The sequence below is a fragment of the Dromaius novaehollandiae genome, chromosome 2 (assembly GCF_036370855.1).
Source record: "Dromaius novaehollandiae isolate bDroNov1 chromosome 2, bDroNov1.hap1, whole genome shotgun sequence".
NCBI classification, from domain to species: domain Eukaryota; kingdom Metazoa; phylum Chordata; class Aves; order Casuariiformes; family Dromaiidae; genus Dromaius; species Dromaius novaehollandiae.
The window spans coordinates 81713141-81735066 of record NC_088099.1 but is presented as its reverse complement, the minus strand read 5'-3'; the positions used below and the strand labels follow the sequence as shown (position 1 = coordinate 81735066).

The 21926-nt window shown below is 38.1% G+C and overlaps 1 protein-coding gene across 5 annotated transcripts in view; it reads left to right on the top strand.

Moving 5' to 3' along the window:
- Window positions 1-21926, top strand: part of CTNND2 (catenin delta 2) — a 664005-nt gene that overhangs the window by 208963 nt on the left and 433116 nt on the right. Inside the window, exon 1 of one of the 5 annotated variants that reach the window (XM_064506860.1) lies at window positions 16800-17115. The exons of the other annotated variants lie outside the window; for them this stretch is intronic. The gene's annotated coding sequence lies outside the window, so the exon portion shown is untranslated. Of the gene's footprint in view, window positions 1-16799; window positions 17116-21926 lie in introns of those variants that run through there. 5 annotated transcript variants of the gene reach the window in all.

Here is a 21926-nt window from a genome sequence, read left to right as displayed (position 1 = left end):
CCCCCCCCCCCCACCTGCACTGGGCACCCCGCGGCCCCACTGCCCAGCCCCGGCCCCTTACGCCCAAAGCAAGAATAACTTTCTCTTTTGACATCCTCTAGCCTGAATGTTATTTTTGTCCCCACAAGGTACAGATTTCTGTGCGAGAGAAACACCAACGGTTTCTCCTGCTCTGTCATCCTTCTCTCCCCGATGGCAAGGCTGAGTCCTGAACACCTACCACTGCGGGGTTTAATAATGCACAAAAGCTTTGTTCCTTTCCCCAGCCAGGGTTTTTTTTTTGTTTGTTTTCTTGGTTTTCCAAACCCTCCATAAAATAAGAGGAAAATGCAGCACGTGGCAGTACCATTTTGGTTGATCACTGATGCAAACCTAAAATATGTAAGGCTGTAATGCTGCTAAAACCACTTAACTTTCTTTTGAAAATTGTGTTTTCTCCAAACATGTCATGCGTCATGCCTTCATAATACCATTTTATGTGTCCCAGGTATTTTGAAAATAATAAATGTGTTGTGCCATAATTAATTTGACAGCATTTAGTGAAGCTGAAAACATAGCCTGCTACTTTACCTGTTATTGCCTGTATTTTTTTTAGCTGACATTTTATAATTTCGTTCCAATTTCCTTCTCATTGATAGAATTCAAGTTTTAATAACTTTAATGTAACTATAAGAGATTGTGTAATTGTTGTTAGCAGTGATATCTAACAGCTGAAGTGTGCAGATACATGCGACCTGCCGTACAAATATCAGCTCAACCACTGACACAATGAACCTGTATGTTCATCTGATAATACCTGTAGCAGGTGTTGACACCATGGACATTTTGTGTTTGGAGGGTAGGAACTGCTTTCAATGACTGAGCAAAAAGTGAATTTGCCTTACTCTCTAAACAGCAATGGTTTAGTCCTGTCTGCTCTCCTCTTGGGAACAATCTTGCATAAAGTACTGTATATTGCATCTGTATTATTTTTTAATGTATAGGGAAAGGTCTGGATTTCTCCAGGAAAGAATCAGTGTATTTTGACTAATAGATAAAAAATACTCATACGTCTTCTCTAAATCTATAATTATATGTATATTATAAGGCCACATAATACTGTCAACTTCTAGACAGAGTTCCCTATTGAGAGTTAATAGCTTGATATGGCCAGTGTCTACTTTATTAATTTAATCATAGTTAGTTTATCAAATTAAAAATATCTTCACATTGAGAAAAATATAATTTGTCTCACGTATGGAACACAATGTTTTCTACACAAATGTTTTATCCTGGATATCTGACTTATGTAAATCAAGATGTCTTTGTTTTAGAAGAAATGATGAAGATATATGAGGTTTCTATCTCCAGCAAAATAGCAGCAGATGGCAAAATGTATGGGCTACAAGAATTCTTTGCATTTCCTATGTCACAGCAATTTTTCTTTAATTAGGTGCTCAGTTGAGTTTCTTTGTTTTCTACAAAACCCTAAACTGAAAAATACCTAGCATTTTTATGTGCAATAGAATTTTATAGGTTTATGAAATTGTTATCCCAATTAAAAAGAATTGCATAGCAGCTCTTTAGTTTTCCCTGTGAACTTAATGCAATTTTAAGATTAAGAGAAAAGCATCAGTTGCTCTTGCTTTAGGATGCATGAAAATAATTAGAGGGACGCGCTGAAAGAAAATGGAAACAGTGAAAGCTATATGAGACTGGAGAAAGAAATGGAAAAGGCAGAATAAGAGAAATAGCTTCAAAATGTTAGGTTGCAGAAAGTCAGTCAAACAAAGCAGAGGCATTCTAGAATTAACTTTATGTCCAGTTTTAAATGCTGTCTATCTCTTGAGCTGCCTTTTTGGTTCATTAACAGTAACAGCTGTCATGATGCAACAGAAACCCCAGAAAATGCCTTGCTTTTTCTGACTGACTGTCTTACACTTAGTCATTCATTGTTCTTCTCCATGCTATCCCACAGTCTTTTACATCAGGCTCCCATGATGTTTTAAAGCCAATGCTGGATCCAAAAAAGAGAGTTGCTTAGGAATTGGTGAACAGGTTAAGGAATAATACTGACAGCTAAGACACCATTTCTAAGTCTTGGAGCAAGTCCGCTTCAGTGAAAGACTGTCAATGAGGCAAGGCAACAAGCACACCTCCATCTGCTAGGGATTTCCTGCAGTGCCACTAACATCCCAGAGACACTAGGAGCTGGTGGAATGGCCTTTCCAGGCTCCGTGCTCTCTTTACTGACTGCCTTTGGTTACCTTCTTGCAGGATGAGAAATTTGCTTTAGGCTTATGAAGTGTGAATGAATTTCCAAACTGACTTTCTTCCAGTACTTACTGCTGTACAGCTGTCAAAAGAGTTTTAACTGAACCATTCCTCATTTTCTCGTTGTCTTCAGTAGCATGAAGAAGCAGAAACGTGGGCATGATTATAAATTATGGTTATCATGTATTTAAATCTGCTTGAAAGTCTAGATATTTGAGAAGTCTGTCTGTTTTACTCTGCATGAGAAAAAAAACTTTTCATTAAGAAAACATAAATTTTTGATAATTATTTTGGTAAGTTTTGTTGTGTTAAGCTAGTCTCTGGGAATGTGGTATTTTGAGGCAGTAGGCATATGTTACCTGGTGGAAGAAAGCTGTCCTACCTACACAAAGAAGTAAAGGATTCTATAAGCTCTAACTAAGATGGATTAATCTTTAGGCATCTTTCCCTGAAGATTTCTTTACAAGTGCGGAAAAGATCATTTAAAATGGCATAACACTTCATACTCATATTTTTCCTCTTGGGATGCATATGGCAGCACATGTATCAGTATTGCTGAAACAGAGCTTCAAAAATGTGCAAGATTCATTTATTCCAGCATTATTTATTATTGGTTTAAAATTTTCTTTGCATTGAATTTTACTCTTAAAATAAATAAAAGGCCAAATTGCATGATGTCTAAGCCATGTGGATTTATTAGAAACAGTTCCGCTCTTGTTACACAAAAACAGCTCCAGCTGACGTATACGGGATATGCCTTCATGTAAATGAGAGCAGAATTGATCTCCCTAGGTAACTGGGAACACAACCCAATCCTTCAGCAGAAGAAAAATGGTGTGTGCCAGTTTTGTTCTTTTAGTTTGTATATGTGCAATAGGCATCTCCTTTCCTATCATTAAGAAAATTTAAAAAGTGATTTCCACAAACTGCATGCAGAATATGCCTCAAGATTATATAATTGCTTTTCTTCATGAAGTAAGCACTTGTTCTCTGTCATATCTCAGCCATACTATCCGTAACTTCTTAGCTGAGAAAAATTCTGTCTCCCACCAGCAAAGCATACAAAGCAGCTTATTTAATAGTATTTAGCCAGTATTAGACCATTCTTTGAAAATGTCCAAATGCCAACCCTTTTACTCTGGATGCAAACACAAGGACACAGTCTTCTGACATGTGGCTTTGCACAGTGTTAGTTATTTAAAGATGTTTCATAAGGCACAAGTCAGGGAAGAATCTAGCCCTTTTTTTTATAAGTTCATGTGACCAGAAAAAGTACCCATTAGGTGGCTTAGCTTTCTTACTCTGCTAAGACATTCTGAGAAATCTGCCTATATCTTTCCTCCCCCTCCCAGAAGACATTCTTAATATAGGCCAGTTTGAGCTCTTGTGTAGTTCAACATAATGTAACTTTGCATTTTCTAGTTCAAAGTAGTAGCTGGTGTCAAATATTGAAGTAAGTCTATAGACCAAACAGACGCTTAGTTGTTGCTTGGTAGGTTCCATCCGTGTTTTCTACAGAATGTATCTGCTTGAATTACTGTAGCTATAAATGTATCCTACAAGTGCAGCTACTCTAACAGCTTGTGCACATATTTATTAACATTCACAGGCAAGGTGTAAAGGCTGATAGACAGCTCAGCATGGGTCAGGTCACAAGCAGAAACTCTTGCAAAATGTGTTGCCAAAAAAAGAGAGGAGACAATAAATTTACATCTCTGCGTGGGGAGAAGCAACATGACCAAAGTCTCTTGCGATTTATAAAGGGAGAGAGAGAAAGGAATAAAAGAGAGCAGTGGAGCAGCACCCACTATATGCACAGAAAAAGAATCATCCACAAGGTCAAAGTTACTCATGGCTGACTGGGCAGATAAAGATTTGATGAAGAATATTTCACACAGTGATATGTGTCGTCTCCTCTCAAAAAGGAAGATTAATCCCCCTGTAAGCAGTGTAGACAGCAGGGCCCTGAGTGCATTAACAGGCCTTCATCACCCTGAGCAGCATCACTTGGGACCTCCTACACTGCACAGCTGCTGCTCACGGCCCGAGCAGCTCCTGTTCAGCTCAGGACCGGAGTCTTGCCTGAGCTGTGTTGTAGTCCTCTTTCTAGCCCTGCCTCCAAGGTGTGTCACGATATCATGTGTGTGTCACAGTTGGGTCACCTGGATGGGCCCTAGCCCAGCCCCATCACTTCACCTCAGTTGGGACTGTGGATGGGTCCTGCCACCACCCTGGCCCTGCTCAGGGGTGGGACTGCACCCCACTCAGGGCAGGACACAGCACTGCCCTGCCTGTGCTGTGGGCATCCTCCACTCACAGCTGATCATCCCTCATGGAGCAGCCCAGTCCTGCTGCCCCCATCCTTCACTGAGCCCGGGTCTGGTTGTCCCAGCCTGAGCTGAAATGGAGCTCAGTTCAACAGGCAGCAGGTGGCAGTGTGGCTGGTCAGGGCAAGGAAGGCCTGACATGGAGTCTGGTGGCATCCTGTGGGAAATGGTAAGTTTAAATTCCAGTTTGCATTGAACTGAATTGGTTGGTATTTGGGTTTTTTCAGATGGGGTACTAATTCCCATGTGCCAAATGTCAGAGTGTAAAGAGGTAGTTAGAAGCCAGTAAGATTCTTTTTTTTAAAGTATAATTGTTATTGCTAATCATGTGTACTATACTATCAGTGGCTAGTAATGTAGTCTCCAAAAGTACATACAGAATTGGCAGTGGGTGTTTTTTCTCCCCAAAACATTGTGATCTGGGTTTGTCTGAGGGGCAGACAGAGAGGTAACATGCCAGCGGAAAGAACAGTGTGGTTGCAGAGGATTTCTGTGGTTTTTGTTTTGTTTCTTGAGGGAATTGGAATTAGCTAAAGAGAGAGAGGCTAGAAAAGTGAAAGGGTAGAAAAAGGTAATGGGAGAGATTGAGGAGAATAGGAAAAAGAGGTGGGTTCAGGGTGAAGACACTGATGTAGAAAGGGGATTATCTTAATACTCGGGGAGCCCTGCTTTGGCTGCTCCTGCTCTTACCAGGTTCTTTGGCAGCCTCTCTTCATTTTTTTTCTCCTCTGAGTCACGTGGTTGCTGGAAAGTAGAAAGCTACCAAAAGGTACCAACAGCTGTGGCTGTTCTCCTCTGCATGTTTTGGGGGCTACTGGGAGCAAAATGTCCTCAACTTGTCAGTCGTATGTATCACAGTTTTCAGCCAGCATTAAGTGCTATAAATTTTAGGATGTTTTTAAGAATTCCATTTACCATCTATCTGCATTTCTGGTTGTCTAAAGACCTTAAAAAATTTAGCTTGTGTCTTGCCGACTCCTTCTGTTCCTAATTAACAAGAATAATAGTATTGCTGAACTGCAGAGAGTTATGTGTGGATAAAAATGTGCTTTGCCAAGGCAACATATCAAGCATGCTTAGTAGCTGCTTGAAAGTCAACCAATTTGTTGCCTGATGACACCGTAATCCTATGCACGGTTGTATGCTGGCAACTAGTTGTAACCAATTCATATTTCTACTAATTTCTTGAACTATTACTGAGAGAACCAGGCCTAGTTCTCAAAAATTTCCAGGATGCGATTCCCTCTCGTGCATTAGAAATTTTAGCCCAACAGTTTGAGGGAAATGCTCTGTTAAATGTGGTTATGTCTCTTCTCAAGTGTGTCAGAATACCTGGTGAAAAAGAAACCTTATTACAAGTCACTGAAGGACCTTGATGGCTACTTGTTTGTGAGTCTTTCAGTAAGAGATTATATAGCTTTGGTAAGTAGGTTATTAGATTGAATGCATGATTGACTGGAGAGTGTTAGCAAAAAGCTACACTTGAGAGGTCACTTAATTAGTCTGTTAATCACTGGTTAAAGATAGATTGCTTTCTCTTGGGGGTGGATAACAGTGTTTCTTATTGTCTGCAGCAAACATGTTTAGTTTTTCAAATAGAATTTGAGGCCTTGAATATTTGCTATTATGTTATTTAAATAGACTATGTTCCTGTTCTAGGAAATGGTTATATTCTTGCTACAACTTAGGAAACAGGTGTACTCTGCGTTTTTGGAGGTGGGGGGGAGGGACCCACCCCCTGCCTTTATCCAATTAAAAGCCTAAATGAAAACCTGGTAGCCAAGCAGTCATGGTTTTCCCAAATAATTATTTGAAACAGATCTATTTTGTACCTGGTATGATTGCTCTCAAAGGTTAATGTGCCTGCCACCCCAAAGGGAATGGTGGCTGCAATCGTTAATGAGTGCCTTTCTCTCTTTTCTGTTAGTTATCAGTGGCTCCATACCTTTCTGAACACCAGATTCACTCCCTGCTTTTACCTACTCAGCTTCTTATTTGCTACTTTTCCTTTTCCCCTTTAACCTCCACAATTTCTTTTGAAAGCTGATCAGCTTAACTTCTTTTGATTTATAGCAATTGCTGATCAGTTTATTCTGAGACCTTCCACAAACAGTATAGAAATACATTCACTCTATATAATATAAACAGAATAATCTCAACTAGTAATTACTCATTCATCTTGCTGGAAATACACATTTTCTCCAGCTGACTGTCAATTCACATGCTTAAGAAAGAAGTCAAGTATTTAATCTGTTTTATAAAGTTTGTTAATGACAAATTCTGTCTGACAGATTGGAAGATTAGGTCCACTGTGTTGGGTGCATTCAGTTTAAAAATGTGATGAACTAAACGCCAAGTTGTCAAAGAAATTTTGCATGAAAAAGGAGAAGTTGTTAACATTATGTCTGTGCCCAGTGATTTTATAATGTACACTTTAAATATATATAAAAAGAATCTGCAGCATATAGCCATTTTCAAAAGGTAGAATATTTCACCTATCAAAAGAGAAGCCTGAAACAGTTTTTTAATCCTTCACACCCTCCCCAATTTTTTTTCATGTCTTTGACTTCATCGATACTTTTATTTTCGCTCTAAAATGTTAGTTACATCTGACTGGTAATTGAGTTGAACACAGAATCTGGCTTTCCTGAAGAACTCCTCCTCATTCTTACCTTCCCATCAAACCACAGCTGCACCCTGGGAGACTCTTTTTTCCAGTGTAGCATGATTTGCTGATATGGGCAGGTCATAGCCTAAGATGATTTAGAATTCCCACACTCGCTAAATAATTTGACCTATTTTATGGGTATATGCTTAATATCCAGTTTTTGCAGAGCTGGTAAAGTGTCTGACAAAAGGTCAAATTGATTGCACAGCTTCTTTCTGTTGAACTTGACTTCTGCTGCTTCCTTATGCTGCTATAGCTGTATATTGACTTCTGATTGATTTTCTTAACTAAAAAATTGACACAAGAAGTGTTTTCTAATAAAAAGCATGTTTCTCAGTATTGTCTGCTCCCTTTATAGATTTCTTTTACTTCTTTATTTTGGCTAATAGTTCCTGGCCTGATTATGTTCTGGATAACTTGAAAACCAAGAGCTTTGTTCTCCATTAAAAAAAATCATATTTGTTCTCATCTTCTGTATTGTTTCATGCTCTTTGTCATCATGCATGACTTCATTTTCAGGATCTGTTTTGGAGGTGGATAGCAAGCTCATGCTACCATGAAAGAAGAATATTTTTAAAATCCGAAAGAGAAGGAAAATAACCTGTTGTGAGCAGCAAGTCTTTATTTTTGGTCAGAGATGAATTCCTGGATAAAAGGATGTATTTCTTCCTTGTCTTGTATCAAAAAGTCAGACTTAAAAAGCTTTCTAGTTGTTCAAAAGTCACTTGGAGACTGAAGAAGTGACACTATGTAACACTGTATTATGACATGTGAAGCTACTGCATGCTTGTTCTGCAGATTCAAAGTACCCCTTTGGTTCTTGAACTCTTTTTAGTTCGATAGAAAACCCATCATAATGTTTGACTATCATAAAACTTTAACATCATAGATGTTGAACTTCATTTGATGTTTGTATATGTCATACAAGATGTAACAAGTGAAATTAGATTACAGACATTGTTTTTTGTTGTGGTGATAAATTATTTCTGTCACTGATCACCACACTAGCAATGTAGTATATGACTGTGATAATACATTTTCACATTGCATTTTTTCATTCCAACAGTGGCCTAATCTTTTTTCAATATACTATTTTTCCCTGAGATCTTACCTTACTATTAAATTAAGCAACTTCGAGATTGCCTTTATTAGAAGAACAACTTTCAACTAAAAGAATCCTAGGGAGGGAAACCTGCACATGCTACCCAGTCCTTTAACATTTTATGCAACCATATCCTTCATTATTTTGGGTTTCCATGGCTCCACGTGGCCCATGTGGCAAGTAAGTTGTTGAGGTGAGATGCAGTATGAATGCAGTTGTGATAGAAGTATCCTGCATAAATATTCTTTCGTTTCATACTGTTTCACAAAATATTAATCTCTTAACAACAGTTCTAGCAAAAAGGATTCCTCTGCTGATAGATAAGATCATTCCTCATGTGAATACTCACACACCTTTTCTGTGCCAGTTATTCAGCATACTATTGCTAGTAGCAATATTACTGCTTATGGTTTCTGTTCCCCTTTTTTCATGCTTGCATTAAAGCTTTTAAATAATATAGAATACTAACATCATTGGCCATTTTGCTGTATATAAGAAAGGCAGGTGGTATGGGTTTCTTGAAAGTAAGCTTATCTATCAATCAGGCCCTGTGTTTCTGATTGTGACTAAATCAACAAGAACAAAAAAAATTCAGGTTGGAATAGCCTATGGTGTGACTTGATTAGAAACAAGCAATTTTATATTTTTTCAAGCATTTTAAAATTCCTGTTAATCTGGGGGAATGGATTCTCTCTCCTACAAGGAACCCATTGTTATGTAGAGGATTCACCTGAAGGTTAGAAAAGCCCTTGCTGTGCAGGTGTACTTTTTTAAGGTTTTGGAGCTTATAGCAAGTATGTATAAAATAGTTGGTTTTATCTGATGTGTGTAAGAGTTGCAAGGAAATTACACTAAATATATGTTCTTTTTGCAATAATGATCTCATAAGATGAGGAGAGGTTGAGTGAACTGGGCTTGATCAGCCTGGAGAAGAAATGGCTTTCAGGGGACCTAACAGCAGCCTGCCAGTGCCCACAGTATTGGGAAGATGAAGGTAGGCTCTTCACGGTGGCGAGTGGTGGGAGGATGAGAAACATTTAATAAGTTGAAACAAGGGAAGTTCAGACTAGATATAAAGAGTGACTTCTTCATCATGAGGACAGTGAAACAGCGGAACAGGTTGCCCAGAGAGGCTGTGCAGTCTCCATCCTTGGAGGTTTTCAAGACCCAGCTGGATAAAGCACTGAGTAACCTGGCCTGACCCCTGAGCTGACCCTGCTCTGAGCAGCAGGTTAAACTGGATGACCTCCTGAGGTCCCTTCCAACGTGAATTATCCTGTGAGCTTAAAGCACGTAATTTTTAATTATACTGTTATTAAGAAGACAGATCTTGAGAAAATTATGCTATGCCCTCAATAAGCAGTCAGCATGCTAGTCAGCTCTCCTTGTAGCATGGTTAGACTCAGAAAAGTGAATACATTGCTATTCTTCCAGAAGTCTTTCCTCATAAAAGTAATTTCAGAAAAGTTTTGCTGATGTGCAGTAGGGGAATCAGGATTTTTGCAGTTCTTTTTGCCCTTTTTAATCCATCCCCCTGTGTTTCCCCAATACAGTGCTCAGAGTAGCTTTCCTTAACCATTCATGGCACAGACCCAGTGATGTTGCAGGCTCTTCATGAATCTGGGCGTATCAGCCAGCAGGCCTCTTTAGGACCACTGACACTCATGCAGTTTATCCAAGATGAGTTTATTTCTATTTTCTTAGCATTTACAGAAGATTGAGAAGGTGGGTGGGTGAATGCTCCCTTTTGGACAGGAACAAAAAGATTAATTATGATAAAAGATTAATTATGAATCCAGACAGAAAAGGAAAATATGAGTGTATATATAAGTAAATATGAGTCCCCACAAAGCTAGCATGAAAAATATAATCCCATTTATTTTCTATTACTGCTTCAAAATACATACAGCAGAGATTACTAGTCTGTACTATCTAAGGGTCATGATAATATGTGTAGTTAGAAATTAGGCAGCAGTGTCGCGGCCCGAAAGGAGTCGTTCAGGACGACCTCCCTCCCCTTGGGGCCAAACGACCAAGTTCGTGATGCCCTTGGACTGAATTAAGGTGAAACGACACCAGCCAACCAGTTTTAAGATTTATTAACACAAAGATAAGGCATGTGGTCAAATAGGATAATTCAATGGCGAATACTGCAACTAGCTAGACAAAAACAGATCTTACCAACATTCAACAAAAGAGAGGGGGAAAGAGAGAGAGAGAGAGAGAGAGAGAGAGAGAGAGAGAGAGAGAGAGAGAAAGATATCACCACCCGTGGATCCAGCGGCGTCCTGTTGGTCCTCTTCCTTTGGGAGTCTCGGCAGTGGGGGGGCTCCCGTCTGGTGGTAGGTGGGTCCTCTTCACCCTGGGTGCAAGTTTTGGTGGTGCGCGTGCAGTAATTACAACTCGAGTTGGGTCCGACCCTAGGTTAGCTCGGAATGACATGCGTGCAGTGGTTACAGCTCGAGTTGGGTACCTCCAACGAGGGACCCTGAACAAAGAGATCCCTGGGCAATTATAGCTTTTTCAAATTAAGTTTCCCACACCCCCCCCACGTGGTAGTTCAGACCAATAGTAATTTTTGAGTCTGGGGTCTCCTGCTCCTTATTGGATCTCATCGTTGTTCCTAGGCAGGCTGTTTCTTTTCTCCCTTATCTTTTCTGTTGCAGTTTCTGCCGACAGGTGTGTCTTCCTTCCTATAGGTGTGTCTTCCTTCCTCGGGTCCCACCATCATCTCTCAAGGTCTTGACAAAGAGGTGGTAACTCCAGCAATTAGCACTGTTTCAGCAGTGCACAGGAATGCAAATTGCTGGTAACTCCCTTATCGTTCCCGCCTGTACCAGCTCTGGGGCCCTTTCTCACCAAACTAGGGAGTGCGGCCTAAGGCTTCAGCAAATTTAGCCACTCATGCCAAGCAAGTTTTATAGAAGTTGTGCTAAAAACGGATCCCAAAGTCTCTGCTCGACTGTGGTCTCGTTCAGTGCAGGCTCGGTGTGTTCTGGGTGGTCACAGGGAGACCATCTCGGGGGTCGCAGCAGCCCAGTCCTGTTTCCGCCAGGGACAGATGGCTTGTTCGGGGTTATGGCCTGCCTGCACTCCATGCACCAAGAAATGTTTAAGGCAAAAAAATTCATTCATCTGTCCGCCACAAGCAGCCAATTCACTTATCAAGAACAAAGATAAAATGTCATGTGAAATGATTCTGGCATTTGTGTATTTACCAGTCTACTCATATCTTCAAGAGTCATCACTCTTACATTGTCACACGTCCGCAAGTTTCACTGCGGCAGGTGCTTTCCATTTCCGCTACATATAACCCTCTTTTAAGGGGTTATATCTTCTAAGGGGTTGCTGGTCACTTCTGTCAGTCCAAGAGGTACTTTATGAACCCTATAAAAGTGACTGTTTGTCAGTCCATGAATGACAAAACATATTGCCTCCAGAGTACCTGTTCTGAAAGGGAAGTTGGCTGAAGGTAGTAGGGGACATGTTAACCATATTGCAAAGGGACACTTCAGTATATCCATTTGTAGCAAAATCATGAGGTGTTTCATATTACTTTTAAAACAATCACCACATAAAAGAAAAGAACTCTCAGATTATGACAGGCACAGGGTAGACAGTCAAAAACAACTGAGAGGAGAAAAGCTGTTATGTAGAAAAATGCAAATTAATACTTTTTTTCAGACTCATTTGTATTTCTCATATTTGACTTTACTGCCCCAGCAAATCACACTTACAGATTGAATTGCTGTGAAGGACAACCTTACTTTTAAAACAGAGGACTAAACCTTAAATACAAGTATTTAAACTGTGTAGCTATTAGAAATCTGGCAAGATTCCTATAAACTTTTAAAAATGCAAATCTTCATTTTTAAAAAATTTCTCAACAACATATCCAGAAAGCCTATTTGTAACTTCCAGAAATCACCACTAATCCAATTAGTTGGAATTTAAGCACGGTACTCGGATAAGCACTAGCTCCACATAATGATTCTTTTGGGACTAAATATATTACCACTGGAATCGGTGAGCTTTACTTTTGATTTCCAGATAGCTGTGGAAATGCCTGTGCCTTTTCAAGCTGCTTTCGTTTCTACTGTCTCATTTAGACGTGCCTCATATTCTGCAAAACACTTGCTGAGTGTTAAAAAAACTTTCCGGAATGGCTTACGAAGCTGATCTGGAATGGTACAGAATGTCCAGGTAGCTGTTTTAGCAAAAGTTGGGTTTTTAGCAAAAGTTGGGTTCAATTGCTTTGTCATTTTTTTTCTTTATTAGTATTAGTGATTATTCCCATGGACAGTAAAACAGTATAAGTCTTAAAGACTCCGTGGCCTGTAATTTTTTTTTTTTTATCTGCTATTCATTAGTGTTGCAGGACATATATAGTAAAAGTTGATGGAAATAAAAGCCATATGTTGCTGTCCATTCAGATCCTGAAAAAGGCTTTCTTCATTCATTATGCAGGAACAACATTCACTATTTACACTTTTTGACTAAGCTGAGTATATCATGGAAGAGAAATTGTAGAGATCTACAGAGTCACCATACAAAGTATTACACAAAAACCTTACTTGTTCTTAGAATGATCTTCTGTGTGAGGTACAAAATGAAAATGGAAACTTGAGTAAAACACAAGAAAAAACTGGCATAGGCCTGAGCCTCTAAAGTTGCCATAAAATAACATTGCAGTATAATTTGAAATGTTTTTAATGTTACAAAATAGAAGAAGGCATTAGAGAAACAAGAAAGATTCTGGAGTAATCTCTGTCTGTGTATGTATGGAGCGTCAAGCAGAGGAACAGCTATATGTGCCCTAGAAAGAGTCTTGTAGGCAGAAAACAGTATAGAAGCCACCATCAAAGTAGTTCAGTAAAAGTTTATGCAACTTCAAGTGAATCAATCTTATTTCTGCTTTGTAAACCAATTCATCCTACACTTGCATCCTGTTGGCTCAAGGACAGCACAGGCTACTCTTCAACTCTGGCCTTAGTATGGCTTGAAATACTTACAGATTTTTCTCTTCTGAAGAACATAAACTTGAATATTGATGTTTTGCATTCAAATTATAAAGAACTCATGTAGTCATTATGCTCTGAATTTCTGGAGAAGTTATAAATGATTCCTGAAGTTATAAGTGTGAAAAAGATGGGCATGTGCATCTGTGCACATAAAAATTAGTATTTAGATGTAAACATAAAAAAACTGAATTGTGGTTCAGAGGTATTTGTATGCTGCATAAGCATTAGAAAAATCCTGCAAGTATATCTGAACTCTTTTCTCAGTATACCAACTTAAATGCTGTTTCCCCTGAGTAAGTATTACAGGAAAGTATAAAGTACGCTACAGAATTTTCTCTCCTCCCACTCCAATCTCTTGTAGTTTGTATAGCTTCAGCATACGATAGGTCATACATCCACAGAGCACTTACAGATTTGTTCAATTTAAATGTATAGGTATTTTTCTGGTTCAGAAAAAGTACATATTCCAACATGAGGGGTATACAGGTTTGTAATGAATACAGTTTTCTTCCATTTTCATCCATTACTTTCATATGAGATAGGATCCTTTTGCTTAAAGGTAGCAGTCTGTACAAATTTCATAATAATTAACAAGTCTTGCATGATGATGTGGTAATCCTTTTTTAATATCAATCATTTATCTCATCAGCAGCAGTGAAATCCCTTTATAGTTGATCGTTATTATTTCTAACCAGTTATATTTGATAGTATAAATTTCTTTATTAAACCTACTGTTAGACTGTGTATATGCAGTGCAGCAATACCTGTAATGACTTTATAGTACCTGTTTTATTAATTTTTCAGCAGTGATGTAGAGCATTCCTGCAACAGTGATGCATATTAGCACATTGAAATGAAACAGGGTGGCCATTTACAGTATTTCAGTGAAACAGAACATGCTCAGAGTGCTTTGTAATTAATTACCCCTTGGAGATATTATTTCATGTGAAGTAGATTTTCTTCCATTAAATTGCCATTTATTTGTGACCTTTAATTTATCACAAACAATCTTCTTTCTTACATCCTAGGCAGCAATGGAGAACAACAATAAATTATTCCATTGTTCTCCTTAAATGACACTTAAAACTTGGCATAGTTGCAAGGAAGCTAGTAAGGATGTAATTCAGGAGCTAAAATAAAGAGCTTTACAAGGTAATTTTCCATCCATTTTCCCCAGCAACATTTTATTTCCTTAAAATTTTAGAAATGCAGCTCACAATTGTTTGGTTTTCCCCTTCCAAAGGTGTCTGGGAGAAGCAGCAGATTGCATCCTGTTTTTAGTATTGCCTTGGTCTCAGCAGATGTTTAAAAGAGGTGTTTTTAACGCTGGACACAGCTGCCCCTCAGAACCTGCCTAGGTGCATCCAGTGTCTTCCCTTGGCCCACTTTGAGGGAGGCCGGTCGCTGTCCCCACCTCTGCCACCACGAGGGCGGGTGAATGGCTTGGCACTTGCTGGGAGCTGAGTCAGCGGGTTTCTGCAGCCCCTGAAATGTCACTCCTTCTTCCTTAACGCCTATACCGTGTCCTGTAAAATCAAGCAAAACTGACCTAGAGCTTCACTGTGATATTTACAGAGAAGACTGCTGCAATGTGCACTGAAATTTTATGACTTCCAATTGCTAATGATAAATCTAAATGATAGAAGATGTTAGCTACTTGGTCATTGTGTTTCAGAAAAGGGGAAAAAGTCTTTGTAAATATGAAGAAGCTATTTCTTTAAAATCTGGGTTGAATATGGAGTGTAGAAAAAAGGCTAAAATGCAAGCCTGCAGTCCTGTCCTTCAGGCTGATAGTTAAGTATTGGCAGTGAATTATGATGGCTGTGTGCTATGACATTTTCAAAAATTAAAACAGTATAATAATCATATTTAGTTTAATTTAAAACATCAATAAGGGACGTGCTCATTTCAGAGTCTGCAAGCTGATGCAGTTTATTCACATGAAATATTTAAGTTGTAGCTCATATTTATGTGAAAGAAAGGAAATGCTATTTTTCTGGAAAGAACCTTCGTGCAGAAAATAATCCAATAGATTTTATCCTTGACTGTTCAGGTTGTATATATGTTGACCATCTCAAATTCGCAGAATGGATGAGACACTTTGGCAAGAAATCCTCAGTAGCAAGTCAAGTCCTTTTGATTTCAGTGGTATAATTCAAATACTTATGCATTCACAACTTTCTGAAGTACAACAAAAATAAACTCCATGTAAGCATAACTGTCAACAGCAGTATGGCATGAGGTTATAGAAGTTTGTCGTTAATATTGCTTGATCCTCATTTTGGCCTGTACCATCTACTGCCACCCTCCACCACCCACTCTGAAAAGCTCCTTGAACACAGATCTCTTGAACGTTGGGGCACATGAAAAGTCTCACTGAGCTCAGTGGGAATATTCATGCAAGTGAAGTTGTTACTGCTTGGTAATGTGCAATAAGGCCTCTGAGTTGTCAGGACTGAAGGATGGGAGAGGCATTTAGTCTTTCTCTTTTATCTTTGCCATGTATTACTCTACATGCTCCTAAAGGTTTGAGTGTATATAGTAAGTTTTATTTTTTATGTGCATGTATTTTTAAGACAAAAGAGTCATAGCTTCAGGTAATACGCTACAAAGCAGAAGGAAATCATCATCTATGCCCTGAAATATATGCTCTGTATTATAAAAGATAAGCTAAAAATGTGGTTTTTAAATTAATTCTGTGTGAAGTTATGGCATGCTGAGATTCTATACTGACATATTGACTTTTACTGTAAATTAAAAAATCTAAACAAAAATACATATGTATGAAGATTGATCTGCACTCTGAAAAAAAGATGCTGAAAATTTATCACTGGGACATGGGCACGGGTCAGCAGCTTAATAATGTAGTATCTGCTTTGCTTTATACTTTTGCCAGTAATGCTGTATTTAATTTTTCCTTGATCTTGCTTGAAGGATTGTTTCTAGTCCCATGTTATCTTGGAATGTTTTTAATGTGATCAAAGTAGAAACTGTCGTGTTCAAACTGAATTCAAAATTCTTTTTGTTGTTGTTGTTGGCAAACTGTGCATCATTGGTATCAAGCACCTAAGTGTTTTAAAACATAAACTCCACAGGGTTTAAAATTCATTTGCCGTCCCTGAAAAATAGCACAACGAAGTCGGAAGACAGGTTGCATTTATTTTGCGCTACTGTGGGGTCTAGCTTGTAGTGGAGATGGGGCTAGCTTAAGGGCCAGCTGGGGATGCGAAGGAGGAGGAGGGAGGGAGGGAGAGCGGAAGGGCAGAGTTTGTGAGGCAGGCTGGTGGGAGGGGCCTTTTGTGATGAAATGTTGCATAAATAATGCCAATGGGGGTCTAAATTCACCGTTGCCATGGAGACCTTTGTGCCTGACTGAACTCTATTCTTGTCTGTTTTAAGACTGCAACCACTGGGCTTGTGGTAGCTTTAATGAATATAATTTTATGCCTTAGTTTATTGTGAATGTTTGAGTGCTTTCAAAATAAATAAAGCCGTGCGTTTTTTATTCTTCTTTGCTTTTTTGCTTTCTGAGAGTTCTGAATGGTTGGCAGCATTCTCCATTTAATTTTCTTTTTTTTTAAGTTTCTTTTTGTGAGTGATGAAAGGAAAAAATGACTAGACCTGCTTGAACTACTGCTTCGGAAAGGAGGGAAAACTCTCAGTTCAGCTTTGAGGAGACTGCTCAATTGCTTAGAGTGAATTTTGAAGTGATTAAGGAGATTAATTTACAAGCATGCAACAAAGGTAAAGAGTTAAAGATAGATCACTTGTTTGGGGCTGCTTTGTAATTTTATTTCCCGTAGTTTGAAATGAAATGAGATAGTTTGTGAAACGATATATTGGTTGTTGTAAACGTCATTTCACAATGGCTTTACAAATATTTTTGGACATCAAAATGTTTTAAATCTTCTTAAATGAGGCTACATAGATAAAATAATTGATTTTTTCAAAGTCCACATGAAATGCCATTTAACTTGTGACTGATAGCCTATTTTTTCACATAGTTATTGGTATTTTAGTTTTAAAAAAAGGAGCAATGGGCTTTTTAAGACCTATTAAAGGCAAGAAAGTAAATGTTTGTTTTTTGTGGAGGTGTCTTGTTTCCCCACAGTTTTTTGTCCTTAGTAACATTTTATTTGACTGTGGTTTTTGCTTGTTTCAACTTGTCTAAAGCTAAGACCTAAGAAAATCAGTAATCCCATTGGGATAAAATAACAGACTAATCTTTCTTGTGCAAAAATTTATTTGAGCTTACAGACCTGTTGCTTTATACTTTTATCCTAGAAAGTCTTCTCAGTACATACTATGTAGTAAACTACAGTGATTGAGACCTATTTTTTTTTTTTTTTTTTTGGATTGTAATATCGAACAGGTGAGAATGGGATTTGCATCTCTTATAATTGCGTTTAATCTTTTAGCCTTTAGTAGGCTTTTCAGGTAGATTTTTGTTTAGATGGGTCAGCTAATTTGAAATTTGCTACAGAAGATTGATGAAAATAATGCATGGATATGACCTCCTGGATGCACCTGGTGCTGCTGTAGTCCCAGGGAAATGTAACTGGCTGTTCAGAGGATTAAATAAATGAATTTCATCCTGAAGTCAGTTATGTGAAAAAGTCCTAACAGCTTTTTCCAAAACAGATCTGTAGACCTGTGAAGTTAGCAGTTTATTTACTCTTATGATCTTTATGGCTGAATTCAAGTGAAATATCTAGAATGTAGGGGGGGGAAAAACCCTATCTATAGTACTTCAAACAAAAAAAAATTGTTTACAGAGCAGACTGGTTTTACATGTTATTTCTGACTCAAGATACTGCAGGAAAATGCTATTGTGGATTAATACTGTTTAGTAGGGGAGTGCATCTGTCAGATTAAATGAATAAGCATGTACCCTCTGGAAGTCCATAATGCATAAAACATATGGCTTTGAGGGAATTCTCTTTTGCTATAACTGTAACTGTTAGATTTTATTGGTTAAAATTGCTTACAAAAGATTTTCTTGATCAAGCCACTTTAATTGTTCAATCTTAAGCTACGGACTAATTCTCTCTCTCTCTCTCTCTCTTTTTTCTTTTCTTTTTTTGATGTGTTCCAGAGTATTCAGAATGAGAAATCCTACTTCAGGTGTTCTGGTCTTTAACAGAGCAGTAAAACTATTTTAATTCCTTCAGGTTCAGGCAGTAATTTGATCTGAAACAAGTTTAATAAGGCTAATTCAATGCTTGACTGGGGTTCTATATTTTAAATGCTTTGATGGGTTGATGCAGGGTTCTTCCAGCCTCCTTTTGGTCCTTTTACCTAGTTTGTGCCACTAGACAGATTCTAATACAACTAGTTAATTCTTTATGTGATATTTTTGAGTTGACCATAGTGTTTTAAAGCCTACTCCTTGCTGTGGATTCTCTTAGCAGCTTTCCCATTATGAAATGTTCTCATTTCTAAATCTATACAATTTATTATTGGTGGCTTTTGAGGTTAAATAACTGAAAACTTATATCTTTTCCTTTTCCCCTCTAAAAGGCACTGTTAACTCCAGTTAGTCTTTGTTTTGGGATAAAAATTAAGGTGAAAGAGAAACAGTTCCCGAGAGACTTGTGAAATCCAGGGTTACAAAACAATATACAAAATTGTTTTAGTAGTTAATTTCAGTCTTCTTTTCTGCATTCCTCAGAGTCAGGTGTGGAAATACTAATTCAGTGAAGTGAAGTCACTAATACAGTTTACTGCATGTGGAACCCTAGTGCAGCTGATAAATATTTCAGGAAGCTGAAAGTTAGTGATACATTTTAAATGCATTTCTAAGCCTGGATACTTCATGGTTCTTTGCATACATATTTGCATTATTCATTTGTGCTGTGCAGTAGATAATGGGCCAAATTTATCTTTGGTATTACTCGACTGATTTCTGAGTAACTGAACTAATTCAACCGTACGTGTACATCTTGATTTTTAGAAGTTCAAGGCAAAGTGAACTACTTCAGTGATTTTATTATACAGGTAAAAGTTGTTTATGTATAAACTAATAAGTATCAGTAGCTTAGGCTTTCTTTCATGAAAATAATCATAAGCAGACAGTATAAGGCATTTATTCCTCTTCTTTTTCTGAAAAAAGTGTTGCTGATTCTAAAGGTAACTGACTGAAAGATACGATAAAACTGCTTTCTGCTATTGGGAAAAATTGATTCTAATAACTTATTAAATTAGAAGTTCTTGACACATTTTTTTGTAGGCTAATAATTCCTGAAAGTAGGGATTCTCTCTTCTCACTCTCCATGCAATGAGTCCTTTGTACTAACATCCTAGATTTGCGTGTGTGTGTATAAACATACAAATATTAACTAATGAAAAATAATGTGAACTTTAAATATATTAGAGACTTTCTGCAGCCTATGGGAGAAGCAGAGTTAACAGAAAATAGTAAAACTTTGTCTAAAAGCATTCACTAGGTTTAAAAAAGTGGTATCAGGTAGACATTCTGATAGGGGACATTTGATGGAAGCTTCTATCACCACATTAAATCTGGTATATAAAATCCATTATTATTTTGCTGTGTTCTGGGGGTATTTTTATTGTTTTTAAGAGACCTATGCTATAGGAAGTGATTAGGATCCTTTTAATGAGAAATTTAAAATATTTATGTTTGAGATCTGAAGAGATCCTTAGAGAAATTCCTAGCAAAGGGGTTCACATTGTTGCAAGTAGTTTCTACCAGCAGATCAAGGCCTCTCTATGAAATTCTCAGAATTATACTTGGAATTATTCTCAGAATCTCCTCTCGCTCTTTATGATTACAGTAAATATGGCCAAATTAATGAGTAGAAGACCTTGATTTTGTGGTCGTACAATGGAGCAAATCAGAACCTGGAGTTCAGTAAGAAGATGACATATGCATTTAGTACATTACCTGAGAATTATCAAAGTTGTATATAATTTATATTTAGACTATTTCTATAAGTTTTATTGCCAGTGGACTGAAACATCTTATACTGAAGCTCAATGACTTCCACTGCTTGTCCACTCTGGAGCATGGCCTAGCAAACTGCATGGGGAATAAGAGCTTCTGCCTTATGGCCTTTGTTCTGCAGTTGCTGCTTTCTTACTTGTGAAACCTTACTTCTTTTTGTGTTTCAGTTTCCTTGTTTGGAACTGGTGATAATACTGGTGTCTAGCATGGTTGAGTTAGTCTCTGCCTCTTGATCTTTTCAATCCTCTGTTTCTGAGTGACTTTGTTGGTATGTCTATTTCAATTTCTGATGTGAGCTGACACGGTCCAACACTGAGTTCGCCTTTAGAGTGTTTCCAACTTTATCACCTTCTCTGAAGTGCAAGAGTTTATGAAAGTGCCAAAGGGACATGCTGAAGTTTAATACTAATTCTCTTAGACAGAGGGTTGAGATTCATCCGTGACTGATAATATCAGAGGGGTGCTGTTGGCTAAAATCTAGATAACAACATAAAAATGAAGAGATTGCATTACACACTTGTGGGTTTTTGTCATTATTTCAATGGTTTGTCTTCAGAGGAGTCAGTATTTTATCAGTAGACCCAGTCTAGCATGAACCATATAATGTTTTTGTCTTTTAGACTGTAAAATCTGTTAGCTTTCAGATGCTGACCCCTAAGCAGTAAAAAAGCCAGCCTGTTGCTAGAAACTTAAAACTAATAAAACCTTAAAAATTCCTCTCCCGCAGGAGATGGTTAATTGCCAATAAGTAGAGATAAAGAATTTAAATTTTAAAAGATCTGTTAGCAGAGGTTTTCAAAAACTTTGGATTTTTTTTTTTCTTTTCATTCAAAGATACAGTGTTATGGCTCTGCACTGCCCTGGTCTTAGAGCAAGATTTCTTTTGGCTCCACTGCTGGCTCTCTCAACTGGCTTTGGAAGTGCTAAAAATTTGATAGCCAAATTTGAAATTGAGAAGCAAGCAAACAAATGGCTCAGAGTCAGTTTTCTGTGAGGAACAAGTTCGCCTCGTGCTTGGGCTCCAGCTCGCTCCAGCTTTTCTCCAGCTCACTCTGCCCAGCAACTTAGTTATTTTCCATTGTCTGTCTTTCTGTGACATTCAGAGTCATTATGTAGACACATCCCAATAATCTTAGACCATGACTCTCTCTAAACAATGTCCTATCTGATTGATATTCAGTCACATGGATGAAGACTCATTCCCTGAGTCCTTCAAGAGACCTGCTGTCAGCCCAGGCCCTGCAGCTGGCTGGGGCAGGGACAAGGCCTTCTGATGTTCTCCTATGCAGTTTACTGGCCGTTAGGGAGGCAAATCTGTGACTGCTGAGCCAAAGAATGTAGTTTTGATTATTTGTCTCCAATATTTTCTTTTTTTCCTAACCAAATCAATGGTATGCACTAAAATCCAGGGACAAGTTCTCAGCTGGTTTAAAATAAAATATTGAGATCTACTGAAATTAGTAGGACTTTACTGACTTAGGCAATCTGAGAAGGTAGGTCTATGCTGGGTTACTTTGTGGTGCACCTGCATGTAACTGTGGAAGAGAGTTATGTACACTTCCAGAATTCATAGGTTTTGTTGGGACTTTGC